The sequence below is a fragment of the Tamandua tetradactyla genome, chromosome 6 (genome assembly GCF_023851605.1).
Source record: "Tamandua tetradactyla isolate mTamTet1 chromosome 6, mTamTet1.pri, whole genome shotgun sequence".
Classification (NCBI taxonomy): Eukaryota; Metazoa; Chordata; class Mammalia; order Pilosa; family Myrmecophagidae; genus Tamandua; species Tamandua tetradactyla.
Window position 1 is genome coordinate 43,398,438 of NC_135332.1, and position 13,126 is coordinate 43,411,563.

Sequence of the window (13,126 nt, forward strand, 5' to 3'; positions counted from 1 at the left end):
CACAACAGCTGTGCACCTTTTTTACATTTTACATTTTCCACCAACAATGTATGAGCATTCCTCTTTCTCCACATCCTCTCCAACTCTTGTTATTCCCCCACCCCCTTTTTTTTATTGTGGGAAAATATGTATAAAACAAAAAATTTCCCATTTTAACTAATTTTAAGTATACAATTCTTTGGCATTAAGAACTGCTTTTAATGCAAATTTTATTGAGATATATTCACATACCATATAATCTATCCATAGTAGGCAATCAGTGGCTAACAGTATCATCGCATAGTTGTGTAGTTATCCCTACAACCAATCTTCAAACTTTTTCATTATGCCAAAAATGAAGGGAAAAATATAAAAAAGAAAACCCAAAACACCCAATGCCCCTATTTTGACCTCTAGTGTTGGTATGGTACATTGTTGCTGTTGATGAAAGAATATTAAGATATTACTGTTAACTACCGCCCATAGTTTGTAATAGGTAAGTTTTTTTCCCCATGTACCGCTCTGTTATTAACTCTTTGTAAAAATGTCATACATTTGTTCTGGTTCACGAAAGAACTTATTTATATTTGTAGTGTTAATCACAGACATCATCCACCACAAGATTCACTGTGTTATACATTCCCATATTTTAACCTCTAGCTTTCCTTCTGGTGATATACATGACTTTAAACAACTTTTAACTACACTCAGACAATTCAGCACCATTATGTATACCCCCAATAAAGTGCTACCATCATCTCTATTCTTTTCCAAATGTTTCAGTTCAACCTAGTTAAAATTTCTGTCAATTTAAGTAACTGGTCCCCATTTTCCAGCCTCATTCTGTCTCTTGGTAACCTATATTCTAATTTTTATGACTATGAGTTTATATATTATAATTAGTCATACTGGTTCAGTTGTACAGTATCTGTTCTTTTGCGTCTGACTTTCACTCAGCATTAAGTCCTCAAGGTTCATCCATGTTGTTGTGCACTCTAGGACTTCATTTCTTCTTAGTGCTGAATAATATTCCATCATATGTATATACAAGATTTTTTTTATCCATTAATTGGTTGATGTGCACTTGGATTGTTTCCATATTTTGGCAATTGCGAATAATGCTGCTGTGAGCATTGTTATACAAGTATCTGTTCATGCCCCTTTTTTCACATCTGGGCATATTCTGAGCAGTGGGATTGCCAGGTCATAAGGCAACTCTGCATTTAGTTTTCTGAGGAACTGCCAAACTGCTTTCTGGAGTGGCTATAGCATTCTACATTCCCACCAGCAGTGAATCTCCATATCCTCTCTAACACTTGTAGTTTCCTGTTTGTTTAATAGTGGCCATTCTAATGGGTCTACAATTGTATCTCATTGTGGTTTTGATTCACATTTCTCTCTGAAATTTCGACATCTTTTCATGTGCTTTTTCGCCATTTGTATTTCCTCTTTGGAAGATATGTCTGTCAGTGTCTTTTGCCCATTTTATATTTGGGTTGTTCATTTTTTTATTGTTGAGTTGTAGTATTTCTTTATATATTTTAGGTATCAAACCCTTATCAGATATGTGGTCTCCCAATATTTTTTCCCATTGAGTTGGTTGTCTTTTTACCCTTTTGACAAAGTCCTTTGAGGTACTGAAGTTTTTGGTTTTCAGGAGGTCTATTTTATCTATTTTTTCTTTTGTTGTTTATGCTTTGGGTGTAAGGTCTAAGGTGCTGCCTCCTAACACCAGCTCTTTTTTTTTTTTTAATTTTTTTTATTTATGAAACATATCCACATACAGACACAAACATTCTTACCATATGATAATTTTATTCTTGTATAATCAATAACTCACAATATCATCACATAGTTGTATATTCATCATCATCATCATTTCTTAGAACATCTGCATCAAGTCAGAAAAAAATATATAAAGACAGCGGAAAGAAATTCATACATACCATACCCCATACCCCTTTCATTGATCACTACAATCTACTAAATTTATTTTAACATTTGTTCCCTCTATTATTTATTTATTTTTAATCCATATCTTTTTTCATCTGTCGATAGGTAGATAAAAGGAGCATCAGACACAAGGTTTTCACAGTTACACAGTCACATTGCGAAAGCTATATCATTATACAGTCATCTTCAAGAAACATGGCTACTGGAACACAGCTCTACATTTTCAGGCAGTTCCCCCTAGCCTCTCCATTACACCTTAACTAAAAACGTGACATCTGAATAATGCGTATGAACAACCTCCAGGATAACCTCTCGACTCTGTTTGGAATCTCTCAGCCATTGCCACTTTGTCTCATTTCACTCTTCCGCCTTTTGGTCGAGAAGGTTTTCTCAATCCGTTGATGCTGAGTCTCAGCTCATTCTAGGATTTCTGTCCCACGTTGCCAGGAAGGTCCACACCCCTAAGAGTCATGTCCCACATAGAGAGGGGGAGGGCAGTGAGTTTGCTGCATGTTGACTGAGAGAGAGAGGCCACATCAGAGCAATGAAAGAGGTTCTCTGGGGGTGACTCTTAGGCCTAATTTTTTTTTATTAATTTTTTAAAAAAAATTACAGGAAAGAAACACAAACATTCTTAATATGTGATCATTCCATTCTACATATATAATCAGTAATTCACAATATCATCACATAGTTGCATATTCATCATCATGATCATTTCTTAGAACATTTGCATCAATTCAGAAAAAGAAATAAAAAGACAACAGAAAAATAAAACGAAAACAGAAAAAAAGAATTATACATACCATACCCCTTACTCCTCCCTTTCATTGATCACTAGCATTTCAAAATAAATTTATTTTAGCATTTGTTCCCCCTGTTTATTTTTATTCCATATGTTCTACTCATTCCATATGTTGACAAGGTAGATAAAAGGAGACAAGGTAGACAAAAGGAGACACAAGGTTTTCACAATCACACAGTCACATTGTGAAAGCTATATTATTATACAATCATCATCAAGAAACATGGCTACTGGAATACAGCTCTACATTTCCAGGCAGCTCCCTCCAGCCTCTCCATTTCCTCTTGGATAACAAGGTGATATCTACTCAATGCGTAAGAATAACCTCCAGGATAACCTCTCGACTCTGTTTGGAATCTCTCAGCCATTGACACTTTGTCTTATTTCACTCTTCCCCCTTTTGGTCGAGAGGGTTTTCTCAATCCCTTGATGCTAGGTCTCAGTTCATTCTAGGGTTTTTCTCAATCCCTTGATGCTGAGTTACAGCTCATTCTAGGATTTCTGTCCCACGTTGCCAGGAAGGTCCACACCCCTGGGAGTCATGTCCCACATAGACAGGGGAAGGGTGGTGAGTTTGCTTGCTGTGTTGGCTGGAGAGAGAGGCCAGGTCTGAGCAACAAAAGAGGTTCTCTTGGGGGTGACTCTTAGGCCTAATTTTAAGTAGGCTTGACCTATCCTTTCTGGGGTTAAGTTTCATATGAACAAACCCCAAGACTGGGGGCACAGCCTATAGCTTTGGTTGTCCACACTGTTTGTGAGAATATCAAGAATTCAACTTGGGGAGGTTGTGTCCTTTGTCTCTTTTAACTGTTTTACCCTTGAAGTCCAATTTGTTGGATATTAGTATAGCTATTTCTATTCTTTTCTGATTGTTATTTGCATGAAATATCTTTTCCCAACCTTTCACTTTCAACCTATGTCTATCCTTGGGTCTAAGGTGTGTTTACTGTAAACAGCATATAGTTGGGTCCTGTTTTTTAATCCATTCTGCCATTCTGTGTTCTTTGATTGAGGTGTTTAATCCATTACCATTTGGTGTTACTACTGTAAGAGCAGTACTTTCTTCTACCATTTTACCTTTTGAATTTTATATGGCATATCTGATTTTTCTCCTTATTACCTTTACTGATAGTCTTCATTTCTACCCTCTTCTCCACACCCCTCTCTCCTGTCTTTTCCTATCTGTTTCTAGTGCTCCTTTTAGTATTTCTTGCAGAGTTGGTCTCTTGGTCACTAATTCTCTCAGTGATTTTTTTGTCTGAAGATATTCTAATTTCCCCCTATTTTTTTTTTTTTCTGTTTTTTGTTTTTTGTTTTTTTTGCATTAGCAGGCACCAAGAATTGAACCTGGGTCTCTGGCACAGCAGGCGAGAACTCTGCCTGTTGAGCCACCGTGGCCCACCCTCCCCCTCATTTTTGAAGGACAGTTTTCTGGATATAGGATTCTTGGTTGGCAGTTTTTCTCTTTTGGTATTTTAAATATATCATCCCATTATCTTCTCGCCTCCATGGTTTCTTCTGAGAAATCTATGCATAGTCTTATTTGGCTTCCCTTGTATGTGATAGATTGCTTTTTCTCTTGCTGCTTTCAAGATTCTCTCTTTCTCTTTGACATCTGACATTCTGATTAGAAAGTGTCTTGGAATACTTCTGTTTGTATCTATATGTTTTGGGTATACTGTACTTCTTGAATCTGTAATTTTAAGTCTTTCATAGAGTTGGGAAATTTTCAGTGATAATTTCCTCCATTAGTTTTTCTCCTGCTTTTCCCTTCTCTTCTCCTTCTGGGACACCCACAACACGTCTATTTGTGCGCTTCATATTGTCATTCAGTTTCCTGAGTCCCCACTCATAATTTTCTATTCTTTTCCCTATATTTTCTTTTGCTTGTTGGATTTGCAATGTTTCATCCTCCAGTTCACTAATCCTATCTTCTGCATTTTTTTTTCCTCCCTTAGGAGGTTTGTTTAAGTATTACAGAACCCAGTCAGGTTTTCTCAGACCAGACTGGCCTCCTCTTAGGAGGGAAGAGTCACGTGTATCAGTTTTCCCTGAGGATGAGACCCAGGAGGTTGAAAGACTTTCCTATGACTTTTCTAGACTCTGTGCTTTTCCTGTGCTGCCCAAAATGTGGCACTTGTTGGCCTACATGTCCTACCAGCATAAAATTATGCAGTACCTTTAACTTCAGCAGACTCTCCCTGTGGGGGCGTGGTTGAGACAGAGGAGAGTTTGTAGCCTGGTTTTAATTGCTTCAGGTTTCCAGACCCTGGATCTAAATTTCTTGAGGGAAGGATTCCATTTGAGTTGGGCCTATAATACCTAAGCAGACCCTCCTACGGTGCAGCTGGGGCAGGGAGAGGGGAGGCACCACACACACAGGGCAAGAAGCAAGAAATGAGAAATTCTGATTTGTTAAACAAAACCCAAGCTAAGGTCTAGAATAAGCTGAACTAAATGTCAAAGAACAGACAGACAACAAAGTCATCATCCAGCAAGAAAATCCTAGGTAAAAAAGTGAAAACACCCTCACTAAGCCACCATCTTGGCCTGATACTCTAGAGTACATTCTTACTTTGAACATTATCCTTCAAGTGTTTTGAAAAAAAGATTGAGACATGTTGGATCAACTTTTTCAGGAGAGTCTATTCAAAACATTCTGAATATGGAGTTTTTTATTTGTTGAGGTTTGATGGGTATAGAAAATTCATTGTTAAAAATATTTGGATTCATTGCCTTTGGAATAGTGAGATCACTGTTGAGATAAACAGGAAAATAATTTTTGAGTTGAATTTTCCTCCAAGAGAAGAAGAATGGGAGTATGACAATCTGGAAATAGTCACATGGTTGTTAGCTATACTGTCAGTTTTTTCAGAACCAAAGGTGTCTGTTTTGGCCAGTGAGTTGAACTACACCCTGCAAAAGGCCTTAGGCTGCTCTGAACCTGGATACCTGAAAGTTGATGTGATCCCAATGAGAACACTGGGCTGTTTCAGTAACTTAGGCTGCTCCCGAGGCTTGTCCTGTCCCAGTCACAGGCAGACCAACTCTTCCAGTTTGTATTTGGGGTCTTAATTTTCTACCAGAGTTTGGCTTGGCTGGCAGAGTTGTGGATAACCTCCTGGTGGACAGGAGCCACGTGGCTCCCAGGTCTCCAAACTCCCAGGTTGTTGCACGGGGGAAAGGTGCCTTCTCAGAGTGTCTCTGGCCGGGTCACACTTACTTTTTTTTTTATTAATTAAAAAAAGAATTAACAAAACAATTAGAAATCATTCCAATCTACATGTACAATCAGTAATTCTTAATAACATCACATAGTTGCATATTCATCATTTCTTAGTACATTTGCATCGATTTAGAAAAAGAAATAAAAGACAACAGAATAAGAATTAAAACAATAATAGAAAGAAAAAAAACAAAAAAAACAAAAACAAAAAACCTATACCTCACATGCAGCTTCATTCAGTGTTTTAACATAATTGCATTATAATTGGGTAGTATTGTGCTGTCCATTTCTGAGTTTTTATATCCAGTCCCGTTGTACAGTCTGTATCCCTTCAGCTCCAATTATCCCTTCTCTCTTTTTTTTTTTTTTAATTAACGGAAAAAAAGAAATTAACCCAACATTTAGAGATCATACCATTCTACATATGCAATCATTAATTCTTAACATCATCACATAGATGCATGATCATCATTTCTTAGTACATTTGCATTGGTTTAGAAGAACTAGCAACATAACCGAAAAAGATATAGAATGTTAATATAGAGAAAAAAATAAAAGTAATAATAGTAAAATCAAAACAAACCAAAACAAAACAAAAACCTATAGCTCAGATGCAGCTTCATTCAGTGTTTTAACATGATTACTTTACAATTAGGTATTATTGTGCTGTCCATTTTTGAGTTTTTGTATCTAGTCCTGTTACACCGTCTGTATCCCTTCAACTCCAATTGGCCATTATCTTACCCTGTTTCTACCTCCTGCTGGACTCTGTTATCAAGGACATATTCCAAATTTATTCTCGAATGTCTGTTCACATCAGTGGGACCATACAGTATTTGTCCTTTAGTTTTTGGCTAGACTCACTCAGCATAATGTTCTCTAGGTCCATCCATGTTATTACATGCTTCATAAGTTTATCCTGTCTTAAAGCTGCATAGTATTCCATCGTATGTATATACCACAGTTTGTTTAGCCACTCTTCTGTTGATGGAGATTTTGGCTGTTTCCATCTCTTTGCAATTGTAAATAACGCTGCTATAAACATTGGTGTGCAAATGTCTGTTTGTGTCTTTACCCTTAAGTCCTTTGAGTATATTCCCAGCAATGGTATTGCTGGGTCGTGTGGCAATTCTATATTCAGCTTTTTGAGGAACCGCCAAACTGCCTTCCACAGTGGTTGCACCCTTTGACATTCCCACCAACAGTGGATAAGTGTGCCTCTTTCTCCGCATCCTCTCCAGCACTTGTCATTTTCTGTTTTGTTGATAATGGCCATTCTGGTGGGTGTGAGATGATATCTCATTGTGGTTTTGATTTGCATTTCTCTAATGGCCAGGGACATTGAGCATCTCTTCATGTGCCTTTTGGCCATTTGTATTTCCTCTTCTGAGAGGTGTCTGTTCAAGTCTTTTTCCCATTTTGTAATTGGGTTGGCTGTCTTTTTGTTGTTGAGATGAACAATCTCTTTATAAATTCTGGATACTAGACCTTTATCTGATATATCATTTCCAAATATTGTCTCCCATTGTGAAGGCTGTCTTTCTACTTTCTTGATGAAGTTCTTTGATGCACAAAAGTGTTTAATTTTGAGGAGTTCCCATTTATTTATTTCCTTCTTCAGTGCTCTTGCTTTAGGTTTAAGGTCCATAAAACCGCCTCCAGTTGTAAGATTCATAAGATATCTCCCAACATTTTCCTCTAACTGTTTTATGGTCTTAGACCTAATGTTTAGATCTTTGATCCATTTTGAGTTAACTTTTGTATAGGGTGTGAGATATGGGTCTTCTTTCATTCTTTTGCATATGGATATCCAGTTCCCTAGGCACCATTTATTGAAGAGACTGCTCTGTCCCAGGTGAGTTGGCTTGACTGCCTTATCAAAGATCAAATGTCCATAGATGAGAGGGTCTATATCTGAGCACTCTATTCGATTCCATTGGTCGATATATCTATCTTTATGCCAATATCATGCTGTTTTGACCACTGTGGCTTCATAATATGCCTTAAAGTCAGGCAGCGCGAGACCTCCAGCTTCGTTTTTTTTCCTCAAGATGTTTTTAGCAATTCGGGGCACCCTGCCCTTCCAGATAAATTTGCTTATTGGTTTTTCTATTTCTGAAAAATAAATTGTTGGGATTTTGATTGATATTGCATTGAATCTGTAAATCAATTTAGGTAGGATTGACATCTTAACTATATTTAGTCTTCTAATCCATGAACACGGTATGCCCTTCCATCTATTTAGGTCTTCTGTGATTTCTTTTAGCAGTTTTTTGTAGTTTTCTTTATATAGGTTTTTTGTCTCTTTAGTTAAATTTATTCCTAGGTATTTTATTCTTTTAGTTGCAATTGTAAATGGGATTCGTTTCTTGATTTCCCCCTCAGCTTGTTCATTACTAGTGTATAGAAATGCTACAGATTTTTGAATGTTGATCTTGTAACCTGCTACTTTGCTGTATTCATTTATTAGCTCTAGTAGTTTTGTTGTGGATTTTTCTGGGTTTTCGGCGTATAGTATCATATCGTCTACAAACAGTGATAGTTTTACTTCTTCCTTTCCAATTTTGATGCCTTGTATTTCTTTTTCTTGTCTAATTGCTCTGGCTAGAACCTCCAACACAATGTTGAATAATAGTGGTGATAGTGGACATCCTTGTCTTGTTCCTGATCTTAGGAGGAAAGTTTTCAATTTTTCCCCATTGAGGATGATATTAGCTGTGGGTTTTTCATATATTCCCTCTATCATTTTAAGGAAGTTCCCTTGTATTCCTATCTTTTGAAGTGTTTTCAACAGGAAAGGATGTTGAATCTTATCGAATGCCTTCTCTGCATCAATTGAGATGATCATGTGATTTTTCTGCTTTGATTTGTTGATATGGTGTATTACATTAATTGATTTTCTTATGTTGAACCATCCTTGCATACCTGGGATGAATCCTACTTGGTCATGATGTATAATTCTTTTAATGTGTTGTTGGATACGATTTGCTAGAATTTTATTGAGGATTTTTGCATCTGTATTCATTAGAGAGATTGGTCTGTAGTTTTCTTTTTTTGTAATATCTTTGCCTGGTTTTGGTATGAGGGTGATGTTGGCTTCATAGAATGAATTAGGTAGTTTTCCCTCCACTTCGATTATGTTGAAGAGTTTGAGGAGAATTGGTACTAATTCTTTCTGGAAAGTTTGGTAGAATTCACATGTGAAGCCATCTGGTCCTGGACTTTTCTTTTTAGGAAGCTTTTGAATGACTAATTCAATTTCTTTACTTGTGATTGGTTTGTTGAGGTCATCTATGTCTTCTTGAGTCAAAGTCGGTTGTTCATGTCTTTCCAGGAACCCGTCCATTTCTCTAAATTGTTGTATTTATTAGCGTAAAGTTGTTCATAGTATCCTGTTATTACCTCCTTTATTTCTGTGAGGTCAGTAGTTATGTCTCCTCTTCCATTTCTGATCTTATTTATTTGCATCCTCTCTCTTCTTCTTTTTGTCAATCTTGATAGGGGCCCATCAATTTTATTGATTTTCTCATAGAACCAACTTCTGGTCTTATTGATTTTCTCTACTGTTTTCATATTTTCAATTTCATTTATTTCTGCTCTGATCTTTTTTATTTCTTTCCTTTTGCTTGCTTTGGGATTAGTTTGCTGTTCTTTCTCCAGTTCTTCCAAGTGAACAGTTAATTCCTGCATTTTTGCCTTTTCTTCTTTTCTGATATAGGCATTTAGGGCAATAAATTTCCCTCTTAGCACTGCCTTTGCTGCATCCCATAAGTTTTGATATGTTGTGTTTTCATTTTCATTTGCCTCGAGGTATTTACTAATTTCTCTTGCAATTTCTTCTTTGACCCACTCGTTGTTAAAGAGTGTGTTGTTGAGCCTCCATGTATTTGTGAATTTTCTGGCATTCCGCCTATTATTGATTTCCAACTTCATTCCTTTCTGATCCGAGAAAGTGTTGTGTATGATTTCAATCTTTCTAAATTTGTTAAGACTTGCTTTGTGACCCAGCATATGGTCTATCTTTGAGAATGATCCATGAGCACTTGAGAAAAAGGTGTATCCTGCTGTTGTGGGATGTAATGTCCTATAAATGTCTGTTAAGTCTAGCTCCTTTATAGTAATATTCAGATTCTCTATTTCTTTACTGATCCTCTGTCTAGATGTTCTGTCCATTGATGAGAGTGGGAAATTGAAGTCTCCAACTATTATGGTATATGTGTCTATTTCCCTTTTCAGTGTTTGCAGTGTATTCCTCACGTATTTTGGGGCATTCTGGTTCGGTGCGTAAATATTTATGATTGTTATGTCTTCTTGTTTAATTGTTCCTTTTATTAGTAGATAGTGTCCTTCTTTGTCTCTTTTAAGTGTTTTACATTTGAAGTCTAATTTGTTGGATATTAGTATAGCCACTCCTGCTCTTTTCTGGTTGTTATTTGCATGAAATATCTTTTCCCAACCTTTCACTTTCAACCTATGTTTATCTTTGGGTCTAAGATGTGTTTCCTGTAGACAGCATATAGAAGGATCCTGTTTTTTAATCCATTCTGCCAATCTATGTCTTTTGATTGGGGAATTCAGTCCATTGACATTTAGTGTTATTACTGTTTGGATAATATTTTCCTCTGCCATTTTGCCTTTTGTATTATATATATCATATCTGACTTTCCTTCTTTCTACACTCTTCTCCATACCTCTTTCTTCTGTCTTTTCGGTTCTGACTCTAGTGCTCCCTTTAGTATTTCTTGCTGAGCTGGTCTCTTGGTCACAAATTCTCTCAGTGACTTTTTGTCTGAGAATGTTTTAATTTCTCCCTCATTTTTGAAGGACAATTTTGCTGGATATAGGAGTCTTGGTTGGCAGTTTTTCTCTTTTAGTAATTTAAATATATCATCCCACTGTCTTCTAGCCTCCATGGTTTCTGCTGAGAAATCTACACATAGTGTTATTGGGTTTCCCTTGTATGTGATGGATTGTTTTTCTCTCGCTGCTTTCAAGATCCTCTCTTTCTCTTTGACCTCTGACATTCTAACTAGTAAGTGTCTTGGAGAATGCCTATTTGGGTCTAATCTCTTTGGGGTGCGCTGCACTTCTTGGATCTGTAATTTTAGGTCTTTCATAAGAGTTGGGAAATTTTCAGTGAAAATTTCTTCCATTAGTTTTTCTCCTCCTTTTCCCTTCTCTTCTCCTTCTGGGACACCCACAACATGTATATTTGTGCGGTTCATATTGTCCTTGAGTTCCCTGATACCCTGTTCAAATTTTTCCATTCTTTTCCCTATAGTTTCTGTTTCTTTTTGGAATTCAGATGTTCCATCCTCCAAATCACTAATTCTATCTTCTGTCTCTTTGAATCTATCATTGTAGGTATCCATTGTTTTTTCTATCTTTTGTACTTTGTCCTTCACTTCCATAAGTTCTGTGATTTGTTTTTTCAGTTTTTCTATTTCTTCTTTATGTTCAGCCCATGTCTTCTTCATGTCCTCCCTCAATTTATCGATTTCGTTTTTGAAGAGGTTTTCCATTTCTGTTCGTATATTTAGCATTAGTTGTCTCAGCTCCTGTATCTCATTTGAACTATTGGTTTGTTCCTTTGACTGGGCCATATTTTCAATTATTTGAGCGTGATCCGTTATCTTCTGTTGGCGTCTGCGCATTTAGACAGATTTCCTTGGGTATTGGATCCAAAAGTTTGGAAGATTTTTCTGTGAAATCTCTGGGTTCTGTTTTTCTTATCCTGCCCAGTAGGTGGCGCTCGTTGCACATGTTTGTCTGCGGGTCCCACCAGTAAAAGGTGCTGTGGGACCTTAAACTTTGGAAAACTCTCACAGTCCGGGGGGTTTGGTAGCCGAAGTGGCTTGAGCCGGCCCGGGGTCCGAACGCAGGGAGGGTTGCTGGTCGCCGCAGCCCGGGAAAGAGCCCGTCCGAATTTCCTAGTCCGCCCTGGGCGACAAGCGTGGCGGGAGGGCGCCAGCGGCAGCGGCCCGCCCGAGAGAGTGCACGTTCCCCGGGAGTCACGGGTTTGGAAGGGGCCTCCCCCACCCGTCACCGTTCTCCGCGGCCTGGGGGTTTCCGATCCAATTCTCTCAGTTGGTCCGGGGGGCTGCGCGTGGTGTGGGCGCCAGCCAACTTGGTTTCAGGGGACCGCCTCTCCAATTCTCCCAGCCGGCCCGGGAAGGGGGAAGGAAGTAACTCCGGCCGCTTGCCACCCCGCCCGGTGAGGCCCGCGCGCCTCGGCGATCTCACCCGAGCTGCTTCTCTCAGCCAGCCAGCCGTTCCAGGATGGGGTACGCTGTCTTTTTTATCTCTGTTGTGGCTTTGGGCGCTTTCTGTATCGTTTCTACTCCCCTAGTAGCTGTCCTGGAGAAGAAACTAAGATCCGCGCGTCTTACTAAGCCGCCATCTTCCAGCCACACTTACTTTTTAAACTGTTGTTTAAATACTCTTGTTTTCTTAGTTAAAACTGTTCATTCCTTTCTCCAACTCTCCTCTCGCCTACCCCATTCATCGTTTTATACTAGAGTGTGTGTGGGCACACTATCATGTGTCCTGAGATAATAAATTATTTGGTTTCTGTTATTCCTGAATGATAATAATAGCAATTTCTGCTAATTGAGATTGGTTGGATTAATTGTGTTAACATAAGGATGCTGGAAAAATTAGTTCTAAGGACTTAACCAGGTGGTGTGAGGAAAGGAAGGAAACCAAGGGTCTGTTTCCCCTGTACTTTAGAGACCAGAGTTAGGCAGAAGGTATAGGGAGTAGTAGAAACCAAGTAAAAGGAATCAGATAGGAGACTAAGAATCTGAATTTAATTAGAGAAGACACCAGGATGGTTGTCCAGAATGGATGAGGTTAGACCCAAAGTTAGAATGAGGGGCATTCCCTGTCTAGGTTTAAGAGGCATAGCATAATCTTATATCCTAGCTCTGGAAATAGAGTTAATTGAGGACCAAGTGCAGGTTTGTATGAACCCACCACCTTATTTTCAAACTCACTGATTCACCTTTGAAAATTTGTGGTGAAATTTAAAATCTGGGTTTATTGTCATCAACTGTTAAACAAAAACTTGACTTTACCCACATTCTTACCCCTTTTTGTTTTTATGTATGCATTCATGACAGAAAATTTGCTTTTTATTTTATCTGGAAAGATACATTTACGTT

The 13,126-nt window shown here is 38.0% G+C and overlaps 1 protein-coding gene across 2 annotated transcripts in view; it reads left to right on the forward strand.

Moving 5' to 3' along the window:
- The window catches only part of USP32 (ubiquitin specific peptidase 32), a 332,680-nt gene that overhangs the window by 65,235 nt on the left and 254,319 nt on the right, over nt 1-13,126 (forward strand). The gene's annotated exons all lie outside the window — the stretch shown is intronic.